The sequence below is a fragment of the Haliotis rubra genome, unplaced genomic scaffold (genome assembly GCF_003918875.1).
Source record: "Haliotis rubra isolate DU_JTF1 unplaced genomic scaffold, ASM391887v1 Scf1006, whole genome shotgun sequence".
Classification (NCBI taxonomy): Eukaryota; Metazoa; Mollusca; class Gastropoda; order Lepetellida; family Haliotidae; genus Haliotis; species Haliotis rubra.
The window spans coordinates 240,238-255,338 of record NW_025764900.1 but is presented as its reverse complement, the minus strand read 5'-3'; positions in this window follow the sequence as shown (position 1 = coordinate 255,338).

The window sequence follows — 15,101 nt, the reverse complement described above, 5'->3', positions numbered from 1 at the left end:
GCTAGGTTCACCAAACTTAGTACACAAGATAATCATGACCCACAGATATGCCATGTGCTAAAAAATAACAATCTTCATCTACGTCCACTTCCTTGTGTGCAACAAGTTCAATTGTATGTCACTTCTACACTTGTTTGCATATGAATTGCGGAAATGTTTTTTATTTCATTCAGTTGTTTGTGTGGTTTATTCTCGATAATTTACAGACCCTTTTTACAGTTGGGATGTTGCTGCGCGGCTTTAGACATAAACTAAAGCAAATGAAACTTCACTGTATTACAATTTGCGATGAGGGGAGGGTTCTTCTGGTAAATGTATCATTTTGTGGTCTCGCTATTCATATGATGTCTTGCGTGACATTTGCAATGCAGCCGTGGACTATGGCAATGGTGAAGATATGGAAAATGATAGACTTGTAATGGGAAGTAAACGATATGTACAAAGGTACAGTTTGAATTTTTGCCTTGTGGGAGCTGGTGATGTGCACATTCTATTTCCAATTTTGATAATACGTCTCAACAGTTAAGTGGTGCTAGAGGTGTTTGGTGCTTTGAATAGGATTCAAGTTAATGGTGTTGATATTACCACGTTTCTAATGTATTGTGATGGTTTCCGCCTATTCGTGAGAAACGTATCAGCTCAGGCTGAACCGTTTGTAACGTGGAAAACTTTAGAATTTAAGTTTTCATGTGGGTAATGGTTAATCTGAAAACGCTAACTTTATAACACTTAACTTATAAATTCGGAATAAACACGGATAAGAATGTGCTCGCAGGATTAAAGCTTATACCCTAGTAAACATGATGTGTAGTGTGTGCTGCAATAGAAAAGTCTTGCCACAACGTTACACAACAATTAGGTGTGGGTCATTATGTTGTTTGTTCACGCTGATGATGTTTTGTTTAGTATTTTTAATAATCATAGATAATTTATTACAGCGTCAAGTAGCAATTGTATTGAAAAAATGAATATGTACTTTACGAGCACCTGCAGGTTATTTATTTCATTCAATACATGGTATGTTTCTCCAAAGTTGACCTGTACAGTAATAAACATCTTCTATGGATACATGAGCACATCATAACATAGAAACGATTACAAACATTCACATGTAGTTTGGCTTTTAAAGGTGACTGGGTCAAGGTAACAAGAGGGCGAACCATTCCTTATAATAACATTTAGGTTTCAAATTGTTTTTGAAGTAGTACAGCGATGTATGGAGTGTGTATTCCACATGTATGTGTTCACTGAAACATGTTATTTGTTGGGAGCTATAAACCATGAAAGACTATGAGAGAATGTTAGACTCACAGAACTGAAATAAAGATGTTCACAATGCATTTATTCCGAATTGTGATTTTTCTTTTTGTACAGTTGTATGCTTTAATACTTTAATCTCCCATACAATGGTTATGAGAACACTGGGACACAAATATTTAGAATGTTAAAGAATAACTAAGTTCTACATATCAAACAGACATTTTATACTCTTCTTCAGGGAATGCATACTTTCATGTAGACACATGACAGTGTTTCATATCCCCCTCAGAGTATCAAACAACCACTCAAACAGGATCAGCGCTTCATGACTGTTGCTGGGTTGACGCTTTCCGTTGATGTAGACAAGGTGGTCACACATCTGCTTGAATACTGGAGTGACACCTTTTGGATTCGGGCTTGTGATTTGTGCTCGGATATCGTCAATGTCAGATTTATTGACGGAAGGATGTAATCTACTGCTCCTATTGCATAGAAGAAAATGCGATACAAAATATGTAACTGCATAAGTGATTACGTTTCTACGTATTTATTCCATGCATTTTATCACAAAAATGAAATATCAGCGTATATATCGTTAGAGGAAACCCACACGCACTGACAAAACTAGAACTGAAATGATGGCCATAGTGAGATACAAACCAACAATAATATATTGTATACACGCATGCAGAAACTAATGGACTCAAAAGATCGTGTTGGTCAACAGAAATGTGAATACCTGAATCTAAATTAATTGACACTTCAAACAGATTGTTTCCATCTAATTAAAGCCGCAGTTGAAGGCGGTGAATGTATTATGAAGCCCTTACTTAACAATTTCGCGAAAGAAACCATCTCGATGCACGCAATAGGGATACGCAATGAACCAAGTGAAAACATGCTTGATTCATGCCACAAGTATCGGTTCCTTAGCATTCCTACCCGGGATGCCTACAGATGGTGGGTCATTTTAAGATGGCGTCTATAGTATTTGCAGTAAAGAACATTTATGTACAATATCATCAACAAGGATGAGTTTGTTTACTGACATTATAACTTTAAGAAACTTAAAATTGTAATAATTACCACAGACGACATTTATAATAATTTAAGAAAAGCAAATGTGTTCCCACTGCAAAGGTTAAAGTTGGTTGTACTTGGAGTTCTAATGTGATGTACTTTTTAAGGACTAAAGCTCCAATAATATGACTACCGATTGGTGACACGCTCGTGAAATTACCTATGTCAAATACGGCGACGAATATCACGAAAATGTTGGGGTTTTTTTAAGTGTGTCCAAGTTTGGTACATGGAAACTTTGTTTAGATCATACTAACCTACAGTTCCTGTTTATGTTGATGTTCTGTGTGATGTATGGTCTTTCATGCAAAAACATGTTTTGGACAATTTCAACTTTACACTTCACATACATTTTTAAATATAGATGTGCTGTTATAAGACATATTGTAGGTGTTGTGACGTGCAAGTGAGATTGCCTATATGTTTCATAGCCTATATGTTATCAAAAATATTGTTAACGGGTAAAGCTGAAACACGTATTATATTTTGGATTACACTTTCACAGTAGAGTGCATGTTCTAGTACTGTTCTAGTTGTATTACCATCCGGGATTCGAACCCAACAATGGAAAGGAAAGCACTTCACCAGTTCGACTTGTGCTGTGCAAAAACATTAAGAAAGGATGGGGAATTGAAGGATGAAGAACTATTTGTGATGTTTATTTAAATGCTGCCCTTCACAGTTAAATGGGATTGATTTTGTATGGATAATGTGAACTCACCGAATAGGTGTGGCATATAGTACATGAGGTTCTGGTCTTCCGTTGGAGAAAGGCTCACTTTTTTACGCCTTGGCTGATGGCAATTCCACTCGTGCTTGATTCTGTCAAGGTCACGTTGAATGACCTCCATACAGCAATAACGGACACATTGCCTGCCAATGTTGTTGACATGTGTTTATCATTTTATTAGGAGGGTATACAGCAGTATGGACCAACATAAAGGGAAACATGAATATTTAAACGCTGATGTTGTGTTTTGTAACGCTACCTACATGTACAGACTCAAATATGATACAGATGACGAGAGCAGAAATTCCTACCCATCAGCAAGAAGAAGATATATCATATACGCCCTACCACACACTTTTACTTATATTTTAACAGCAAGGTTGTACAGCATGTGACATATTGTTTCCTGTACAAAATCCATTGCACTATTGATATTATACCACGTGCTAAAAGGCTATTTCTCACCAGGTGACCAAGATCAGCATACTTCAATTTCACGTTGAATACATTATTTTTATACCTTTCTAACTGATTGGTAAAATTGAGTGAGTTTCCAGTTTGTAAACCCTTGAAGAGATCAATCCAATATCCTACTCCGCTTTCTTTCATTGACCTCCACCATCGTTCGATCCTTTTATGAGTAGATAAAAAAAACATATTACGTGCCCTCTTCAGCATGGAAACATCTGTGTATATATGTTTCTGTCCGTCCGTGCATCCATCCACCCATACATACACCCATCTATACATCCACGTATCTATTAATACATGAGCCTTCTCGCCTGGTTTGATTTTGATCCAGCAATAATGGCACTCTTCTCTGCGGCCATGTCGTCCTCGTGCATCCATCGAAAGGCTTTCTGTATATCCTCAATACATGTATTTTCTGTTCCGCCATCCATACGTATGCATCTTGAAATACCCCATGTAAAAACCCGGGTCTCCAAGATATTGCTGATGTTCTGTGAGAAAGAAAGACTGAACATGAACACATTGTACCCATGAGTGTTATCGAACCTTATGAATACTTTCAGAACTAGGCTGCCTAACCACCCCCGTGCACAAGTTTGCAAAATGCTTACCTTGCATAGCGTCGATGAAGTTGACAAAGTACGTAGGAGATACTAAGTCCTACGTAGGAGATATTAAGTACTACGTAGGAGATACTAAGTCCTACGTAGGAGATAGTATGTCCTACGTAGGAGATAGTCCTACGTAGGAGATCCCTACGCAGGAGATAGTGACCCCCCAAAACATTTCACCGTGGCCCTACTACGCTTCCGTATGTGCCTGCATAGCTCTAGAGACAACTTCTAAATTACTGACACCATGACGTCTGAGATGCATTCTTCGTAAGTGACGTTTCAGTTGTCGAACACTGGAAAACATTGTTAATAAGAAATGCATTTAAAATAAGTGGGGAAAACGAAATAACTTTGAATGACAATTTAATAACCAATTGTGATGAGACATAATTAAATGACATGCAAACTGAAATGGACTTGAATTCGATTTGGAAAAAATACATTGGGTGTGGCTGATTCAGGTGTGCAAAATAAATTATGTTTAACTGCATGGTGACAGACCAAATGACGCCGTACTACAGTGGGAAAACGCCCATTGCATATTCCGCAGACCATGAAAGACAATACCCAGACTAAAAGAGGCTCTTATTATTGTGAAAAAATATGAAAATATATGAAATACTGAGAGTGGTGTGTAAATAATAAATGTAAGTGGGTCGGGAGATGAGAAACACAGAAAAAATACGGACGGCCTAATGGACATGTGTCATCATGCAATGAGTTCAAAGTAAAGTTACCGTGAACGTATTTAGTAGTATATTACTTTATGATGAATAATTATACTGTACTATTATACAAGCAAACATGTCATTAACATTACTTACCACATGTGGAACTTGTGCTTGAAGCTCAGAATAATGCATATTTCCTGATAGGTAAATCCACAATGAAAATACTGTCGGATACATTCATCCCCTTAAAAGGTTAAGGAACCAAAACGTACAACACGAGAATACATTTTGTGCAAAGGATCATTCATGTGTAACATGTAAATATGGACTGCTACTGAAAAAAAGAAAAGAAAAATAAGTTTCACCAAACTGCCATACATGCCGTAGAGTGCATTGCTGAAATTGTTTTAAAGATAGGTAATTTACATAAATGGTCAACTGGGATTGGGCAAAAGGTACCCTATTCCGAAAAAGTATTTGTAAAAAGAGGGGTATTTAAACTATATGAGATAAGAGTTGCTCAAATACAATCTTGAACGCGTTTAAATATGTGATTATTATTTGTTTCCGTGAGACGGATTCAACAAAACAGTTCAAAGTATGCGATGAGTCAACATAGGAAAGACCGACATTTGGGGAAGTGCTAGAATGTATTAAAACGTTAAGTGTTGAATGCAGGACGGAGAAATGTGATGGGGAACTGTTCTTCCAATCATACTTTGAACATAATTTTGTTGGCATTGAACTATGTTCTGAATTTAAGGGGTTACACCTTTCACAATTTGCAGAAGGTATAAATTAATACTGGGGGTTGATGTTTGTAAATTTTATTCTGTAGTATTTCATTGTTTTGCCGTAATTGATTTGATATATGTTACGTGATAGAACATACATGGCTGCAAATGATTAATATTATTTTATGGGTGACAGGCCGGAAAGCCACATGACAGCCGGGAAAGCCACATTTCAATTACATGTCTGTAGCCGGTAAAGCCACATTTCCAATAGATTAATTAATTAATGGATTACCGTAACCAGTAAATGAGTGTCCCCATGTATTATATTGTGTACAGGCCTGTAAAGGTTCATAGGATATATTTACGGCCAATTTATGGAGGCTGGACAATGTATTGCGTTTGAGTTCTTACTTCATTAGAACGTTTATATTATTTAGCTAATTTTCGCTAGGTAGATTTATTGGAATTGGAAGCTTTTAATATATAACTTTGTAACCGGTGAATATTTCGGATATATCAAAATAAAATGACACTCATCTTCAACAAAAATGTTACCTTGGCTATAGCAATAATCACAATTACAATCTTCCCTTGGAATATTACTGTATCTACCAATTTTTAGCATAGTGCGATGAGTAGATGTTCGCATTTGCGTGATTATTTTCCTATCACTAGGATTTCTAACTAGATCCAAATACAATTCCAAACAAAAAACTTCTTTTAAATTTTTGTAAAGAAATAATTTACCATTTAATTCTAAGTCAGATCTCCATTTTTGAATATAGATGTCAATGACCGTTGCTTAACAACTTTACAAAATTATTAACATTTACAATTGGAAATTCCCATAACCAATTTCATGCAAAAACCTTTTAACACTACGTAACCATGATTTATAACCATTATTTAGACCATTTAAACAAAAACATAAACGACCCGCTATATACAGTTTTCACTGTGTATAATAACTTAAACCAATAACGGAATACACGGACATACCTATCTACATATAAAGGAACCTCCCAAGTTCGCCGTACACATAATGTGTAGATGATTTGGCATTGATCTGCAAAACTACGCCTGCAAAATTTTAAGTGAATTCTTTCAAAATTTCAGAACATTTTACAGATTAAGATTTATTATTATGTGATATCATTATATGTAATATACCTATTAATATATTATATTGTGCTAATTATAGAAATAAAACCTGTTGTGATCTGAATAAAATTTTAAGGAAACATGTCTTGTTTTGTTAAATACGGTAACCTGTTTGGATGACAAAGCATGTTTTGACAGCATAGCCGGGAGAGCCACATTCAATGTTCGCGCAACCATGACTATTGCCGGGAGAGCGACATCAATTTTGGCTATCTGTTTCGGAAATGTGGCTCTCCCGGCCTGTAACCCTTTAATGTAGCTCATCAGGGGGCATGGTGGGCGAGCTGGCAAAGGCGCTAGGCTAGTGATACAGCGAGCTTGAGGTGACAGGATAGAGCCCACCTGAGACCGGGTGTAAAAACTTTGTTTGCAGACTCTTTCCGTGTTGTGACAGCCACTAGTGTACAGTACACAACCCTGTGCACTTAAAAGAACCCACGAATACGTTGGTAAATTACCGGATAGTGACCACATGAATACGTGCAAACACCTTGATGCGGGTACAACAATGTGCAGTAAACTTGGACAAAGTACTGTGACTACGTGTCCAAGTCCACCCAGCTACCTCCTTAGGATGAATGGGTACCTCCTTAGGATGAGAAAATGATGTGCACAATAAGTCGGTGCGCCTAGTGGCTGCAAGAGTGTATACTGCCCTGGGAGTTGAGATTGATAATACGATGTGCCGTTGAGATTGACATCCAATAATCGAGGAGAAAAAAGAATTCCTGCCACCAGCGCCTTGAGCATGCACTAGTTGCATGGATATATGCGCTAGATAAATATTATATAATAATAATAATAATAATAAAGTGCACTTCACTATTGGCAAATAGAGTATCCGGATATTAAAAGGGCCACATAACTCTAGTGACAACAGAACACCTTAATATATTGCATAAAATAAAGTGCATAACATGTATCTCAGTGACAACAGAACACCTTTGTTTATTAAATGCTAAATATGTACATGCATGAAATCAATTGAGGATTTATGGTAGGATACGTGTTTCAGGAGGCGTTTGACGTATTTCAAGGCTTCGATCAACCATGCTTGAAAACCTGTGAAATGATGTGAAAGAAAACATTTGACCTTTGTTTGCACGATCATCTACAAAGGAGAGGAAACGACTACTTACCCCAACTTTTGTATAAAACAAATGGCGGCATACACACGCATGCGCATTCTTTAAACATTTCCTTGATCATGCGCAACAAAACTTTACCTTGAACACCAGAGTGACATCAGCAACGCGACATTTCATGAAAATGTCGCGTTGTCGCATTGTCGCGTTGTCGCGGTTTAGTCAAATACGTTATAATACATACTATCCTCAATATTTTAACAAAGGCGATTACGACGCGCGACAACGCGACATTTCATCAAAATGTCGCGTTGTCGCATTGTCGCGTGTCGCGTGTCGCGTTTTAGTCAAATACGTTATAATACATACTATCCTCAATATTTTAACAAAGGGCGACACGCGACGCGCGACAACGCGACATTTCATCAAAATGTCGCGTTGTCGCATTGTCGCGTCGCGTTTTAGTCAAATACGTTATAATACATACTATGCTCAATATTTTAACAAAGCGCGACACGTGACGCGCGACAACGCGACATTTCATCAAAATGTCGCGTTGTCGCATTGTCGCGTCGCGTTTTAGTAAAATAAATACCTTATAATACATACTATCCTCAATATTTTAACAAAGCGCGACACGACGCGCGACAACGCGACATTTCATGAAAATGTCGCGTTGTCGCATTGTCGCGTGTCGCGTTTAGTAAATACCTTTATAATACATACTATCCTCAATATTTTAACAAAGCGCGACACGCGACGCGCGACAACGCGACATTTCATGAAAATGTCGCGTTGTCGCGTTGTCGCGTTGTCGCGTGTCGCGTTTTAGTAAATGCCTTATAATACATACTATCCTCAATATTTTAGCAAAGCGCGACACGATGACGCGACAACGCGACATTTCATCAAAATGTCGCGTTGTCGCATTGTCGCGTGTCGCGTTTTAGTCAAATACGTTATAATACATACTATGCTCAATATTTTAACAAAGCGCGACGCGCGACAACGCGACATTTCATCAAAATGTCGCGTTGTCGCATTGTCGCGTGTCGCGTTTTATTAGCTACCGTGGAATTTCAAAACTATTTCAAGGATGATTATGTTTAGATGTTTTTTAAAGGGCTAAGATACACAGGGATCGAACTTAAAGTAATAATAAATGTGGCCGTGAAGTCTGTGGGTTAAGAGTTCTTGGTAAATGGAATGGTTGTGTTGAAACTGGCCATTTTGCTGAAAATTATTATGACTGAGTAGGTGTATGTTTGAAACGATACAAGTACATGTGTATCGCTTGGTATATTATTGTTATTATAAATAATATAGGATTCAAATAGAATTGAATAACAGACATCGGAACACATTATTGTAATGAAATATCTTGCTAATTTAACAAGTTCCGTAAACATTGAGTGAGTGAGTGAGTGAGGAGTGAAAGTGGAGTGGAGTGGAGCGGAGAGGAGAGGAGCGGAGTGGAGAGGAGAGGAGATGAGCGGAGAGGAGATGAGAGGTGCGGAGAGGAGAGGTGAGGAGAGGAGAGGAGCCGAAAGGAGAGGAGTAGAGAGGAGAGGAGCGGAGCGGAGAGGAGAGGAGCTGAGCAGAGCGGAGCGGAGAGGAGTTGAGAGGAGAAGAGCGGAGAGGAGCGGAGCGGAGAGGAGTAGAGAGGAGAGGAGCGGAGAGGAGAGGAGCCGAGAGGAGAGGAGGAGAGGAGCGGAGAGAAGAGGAGCGGAGCAGAGAGGAGAGGAGAGGAGTGTGAGAGAGGGAGGGTTGGTTTCTGCCTCTCCAAGGGTACGCAACTCTGCTAAGCGATTTCATCGTTTCTAATATCATAATGATAACAGTCCATTTGTATGGCGTTTTCCAAAGATGAATATCACGTTCAAAGCCGGCCTAAACTGTCTTTGAGGTGCTGGATGGTTAAGTGGTATTACCATCTCATTCTGCCTGGTATCCATCCACTGCTGGTTGAACAGAGGCAGATGTCGGACAAATCCATCAGCGTCGGACAGGATTGTACCAAGAAACTCTGTCAGGAGCCACACTGTCGAACATAGTGACCCATTGGAGGACTTCACCTGATGTTTATGCCGATGTGGCCTGAATTTTAACAATATTTGAGTTTTTTCACAACCTGTGAGCTTGATATAGGTGAAATGTTCAAAGTGATGAATGTGTATGGTGCTGGGATTCGAACCTATGATCATAGTTATCTAGTGTGACTAAGAGACACAACCCTGCATAGCAGATTGCCTCGCCTTGAATGACAGAGCCACCGTGTGCCGTGATTACAATGAATAGTAGCGCTAATAATTTGTATGGCTGCTAAAACACACTTGATTGGCTAAGCACAGTTACAATATATAAAATAATAAAGCAACAATGAAAGATTTCCATTAAGTTCAAGAAATGCAGCCCCAATTGCCATTACGAGCACTATTTCATTGTAAAACCATTGGAGGTAACACAAGACCAGTGAAGTCTGAAATAGAGTATAATATTGTTCGCGCATGCGTAGACTAATTGACTTTCTACACATGCGCACCGGTAAATGGAAAGGGCGAAAACGCGACACGCGACAATGCGACATATAATATGTCGCATTGTCGCGCGTCGCGTTTTAGTCATATGTTATAATACATACTATCCTCAATATTTTAAACAAAGCGCGACACGCGATTACGCGCGACAACGCGACATTTCATCAAAATGTCGCGTTGTCGCATTGTCGCGTGTCGCGTTTTAGTAAATTTTAGGCTGTTTTACAAATCTTACATAGGGCGACGCGCGACAACGCGACATATTTTGACCTTGAAAATTGTCGCTATGTCGCGTGTCGCCCTTTGGAGGAATGAAAAGATATATTATTCAAAACGCGACACGCGACATCGCGACAATGCGACAAATGGGCGAAATGTCGCGTTGTCGCGATGTCGCGTGTCGCGTTTCGTTTAATTTTGCTTGTATTTCAGAGGGCGACAACGCGACAATGCGACAACGCGACAATGTCCCTTACAGTATTCCATACTGTCGCGATATTTGTTCAAGTAACTGTACCTTGAATCCACATAATACCGTTAAATACACTTAGCAATGTGAGTTTTTTAAATATAAACTGTTTGTCGGCAAAACTAGGCTACCCCACCTTCCCGAACACATGTTGATGTGCGTGAGGTACGTGTTCTCAGATACGATTGAAAGTATACGTACTAGGGTCCCGTTGAGGTGAGTGAGTGAGTATAGTGTTACGCCGCACTCAGCAATATTCCAGCTATATGGCGGAGGTCTGTAAATAATCGAGTCTGGACCAGACAATCCAGTGATCAACAGCGTGAGCATCGATCTACGCAATTGGCATACGATGACATGTCAACCAAGTCAGCGAGCCTGACAAAACCCCCACCCCCTGGATCCCGTTAGTCGCCTCTTACGACAAGCATGGGTTACTGAAGATCAATTCTAACCCGGATCTTCACGGGTCCCGTTGAGGTAGATTTCCGCACATACAACCGCGTGTTGACGTTACCTGTGATTCGCGTATCCCCACCCCAACACCATGCAACAACCGCGTGTTTGATGTACCCTGAGTGAGGTAAGGTGTGTCACAAGCGACCACCATGTAGAGTCGACGTACCTGATGTTTGGCAGTGTAGATACCCAGCAGTCAAAAGAAAAACTGACGCTGTGATTCCTGGTATTCGTCCCATCACCTGAAACTTTAATATTTCAAACAAATTAACACACTACATGTATTTTCAAAATAACCAGTTCTAAATAAAATGATACACGATTATTTATTATGAGAGTAGTTTCCTATTTAGAGACGTTCGTCAGTTAAACTAGATTTTGTTGTTGTTATTTGAGTTTCATCGAAATGGAAACACTGAACCTGGAAATTCCTGAAAGAAAGAATATATATACTACAAACAAGAAAAAATGGGAACAGCCTAAAATATAAGTTACGTTACATTTAACTTCAGATTGTAGAAGTATGGCAGCAACAAAAATAGCATTGTTTCAATAAGTTTACATACAAGAATATTCAGTTTCAGTTCCAATTTTAGTTAATAAATATCTGTTTTAAACCACCACCCCACCCCCTTTACCCCAGCCCCCACACTTCCCTCATCCCCAGACCCGATTCTCAATACCCAATGGTCGGTGCTTGTTACACTCGCGACAATTCCGGGTATCTAGCAGTAGTTCAAAGAGAATGCTGAAAGTAGTATACGTTAGATAAGCTTTTACGTTTTAATTCTCCATTATAGAACAATAGATACGCTATGTACTCACTCAAGCCTCCTCTGGCAATGCTCCTACATTAGGTACTGAAATTGTACCCACGAGATTGGTAATCTTCTGGAATTGGAAGAAAAAACATTCACGCCCTTGGAAGCGTCAGTCTGTCAGGATTGACAGCGCTGTGATCAGTGTAGCTGTTTTCAGCCCCGTTGCTTGATATACAAGTAGGTAAATGTACACTTTGTAAGGATGTCCCAAATTGATTTGCCAGTCGGCTATGTTAAGTATCCAGTCATGACTAATACGAACAATACCCAGAAGAAATCACGTATTCATTATTCAAACATGTCATGTTCAATGCGCACTGAGGGTTGAATAGGCAAGTTTAAATTTAGATGTCTCTTGACATTTAGGGCACTATAGAATATAGCTTGTTCAGCCTGTCAGACTACATTAGAGTTGTTACCGTGGAGATAAGGTCAAAGGTACAGGTGGCGGAAAAGAGAATAAATAATATTGCTTCCCAGTTGTTGAAAGGCTTTTATACTCGAATGTGTGGTGCATAACAGTACTTCCTGCTTGACACCACTGATGAGATTGAGGCTTGAATTGATTGATTGAGTTTAGTTTTACGCCACATTCAGCAATATTGCATCTATATGGCGGCGGTCTGTAAATAATCGAGTCTGGACCGGACAATCCAGTGATCAACAGCATGAGCATCGATCTGCGCAGTTGGGGTACGATGTCATGTGTCAACCAAGTCAGCGAGTCTGACCACCCGATTCCGTTAGTCGCATCTTACGACAAGCATGGGTTACTGAAGATCAGTTCTAACGTAGATTTTCAAGGGTAGATTAGCTTGAAACGCAACAACAATGTTAGCACAGGCACTTCCCGGTTGACAATAGTGATGAGATAGGGTTGAAACGCAACAACAATGTTAGCACAGGCACTTCCCGCTTGACAATGATGATGAGATAGGCTTGAAACGCAACAACAATGTTAGCACAGGCACTTCCCGCTTGACAATGATGATGAGATAGGCTTGAAACGCAACAACGATGTTAGCACAAGCACTTCAGACTTGACAATGGTGATGAGAAAGGCTTGAAACAGAACAACAATGTTAGCACAGGCACTTCCTGGCTTGACTTGTTCCATGAAGATAACCAGGAACTGTTGACAATAACAACTGAACTTTACCCATATACCGAGGATTAGAATTTTGAATGATAAATCAGTTTTAGAGCAATGTTTGACACAAGATCCTTTTCATACCATTGTAAACGAATTTGTGACAACTTTAGATATAGACATCAATCTAGCAGCTGCAAAACTAAATGACATGATCTTATTTTGTGCTTCCAACGTGGGGAAAATGTCTTTTGGTAAACAGAAGTACCGTGACTAAAACAGAAGTACTGTGACTTCAAGAAGCTTGGTTTGACCAGGGATACTCTACAACGTTATATAGTCTCCCTGGTTTGACCAAGAATGTGAAAATCTAAAGACACAGAAAAACGGAGCATTACACCAAATGAGGAACTTTGCATGTGACGAAAATAGATTTAAATACGTTGAAGCTAAATCAAATTTCAAGAAGTGTTGCAAAATCAAGAAAAGAATTTTGATAAAAAAGTAGCACGTGACATCTCTGAAGAGGGGCGTCCCACTCAAGCAGACATTTGAACCAAATAGACATGCAGAGAGGTGCGCCAGGCCGACTTGCCGGTGTTCTTTGAAGTAATTAACGCCAGCTAGCATTGTTTTGTCAGTACGGGGGTCGTCTCAGCTCATGACGAGTTCACCACTTTAGTGAGTTCTAACTCATGGTTTAATTAACGAGTTCACTACTTACTGAATTTACAGTTGTGAACAGTTTTCACACAGCCCATAAATAAAGGAATGATATATTTACCAAACCATTCGCAATCATGGCTCATGCACAGGTAGATCTTAAGTCCATTCCGTCCCACCGTGGAGAAAGAATATTAGTTCATCAGGGATACTTGTTCAAGAGCAATAAGAAAAGACATTCCTGGGAGTCATGGGAATGTTTGTTGAAGAGCTGTCCTGCAAGACTGTCAACAGTAAACGAGATCTTTGACCAAACAAGCAGCAGGTCATAACCATGAAATGTATGTAAAGTGCCTAAAATACATTTATATAATGTATGTATATGAAAAGTGCTTAAAATAAATGTAAGTCATGCATGTAAATTGCTCAATGTGTGTATGAAATGTTTGAAAATTCCTAGTGATTGACTAATTGTATGAATAAATGAACGAATGTACGATCATCTTGCCAGAGGTAAAACTTTTTTGACATGTCCCCAAGATTTAAACCCCACGGTGATTGTTTCGCTAATCCTTTTAAATTGGCAAAGGCTAAATGTTGCATCAGGCCGACGTGCTAGAAGGGGCTGAAATGAGCAATTAGCTCGGTTGTCGGCCTGGCGGTACCTCCCCCTCTGAAGCAGCAAATGGAACTGACTGTAGAGTATTCTGGACAAAATTGAAATATGCTCTTAGTACAAAACCTAAAACGCAACAATTTCGTCTGATGTTTGGCTGACATATTTTAAAGATCTCTTAAATCTGGAACTTAATGAATGATACATGTGCATTTGGAGAGACTGTTTCAAATTTCATAGAGAGATTTATACCTGTGACAACTGTACAAACTTTCCCTTTACCGACAAACTATTATCTGGGGTTATAACAGATAAGAAAATATTTGATGCCATAGCAAATCTCACACGAGGAAAAAGTCCAGGTGAAGATGGAATTCCTAATGAATTTTTTAAGATGTCACAACCATATGTTACCCCATATCTCAACATGTTCTTTAATAAAATGATTTAGGCATATTTCCTGAAAACTTAACTATTGGAATGATCATACCGTTATTTAAATCTGGAAATACAGCAGACACCTGTAATTATAGAAATATATCGCTTCTCAACGTAACTGGAAAACTGTTCACTACCATTCTGGAGAAGAGAATACGCATCTGGATGGAAATCTTTATCTTGCAAGCTGTAGCCACAA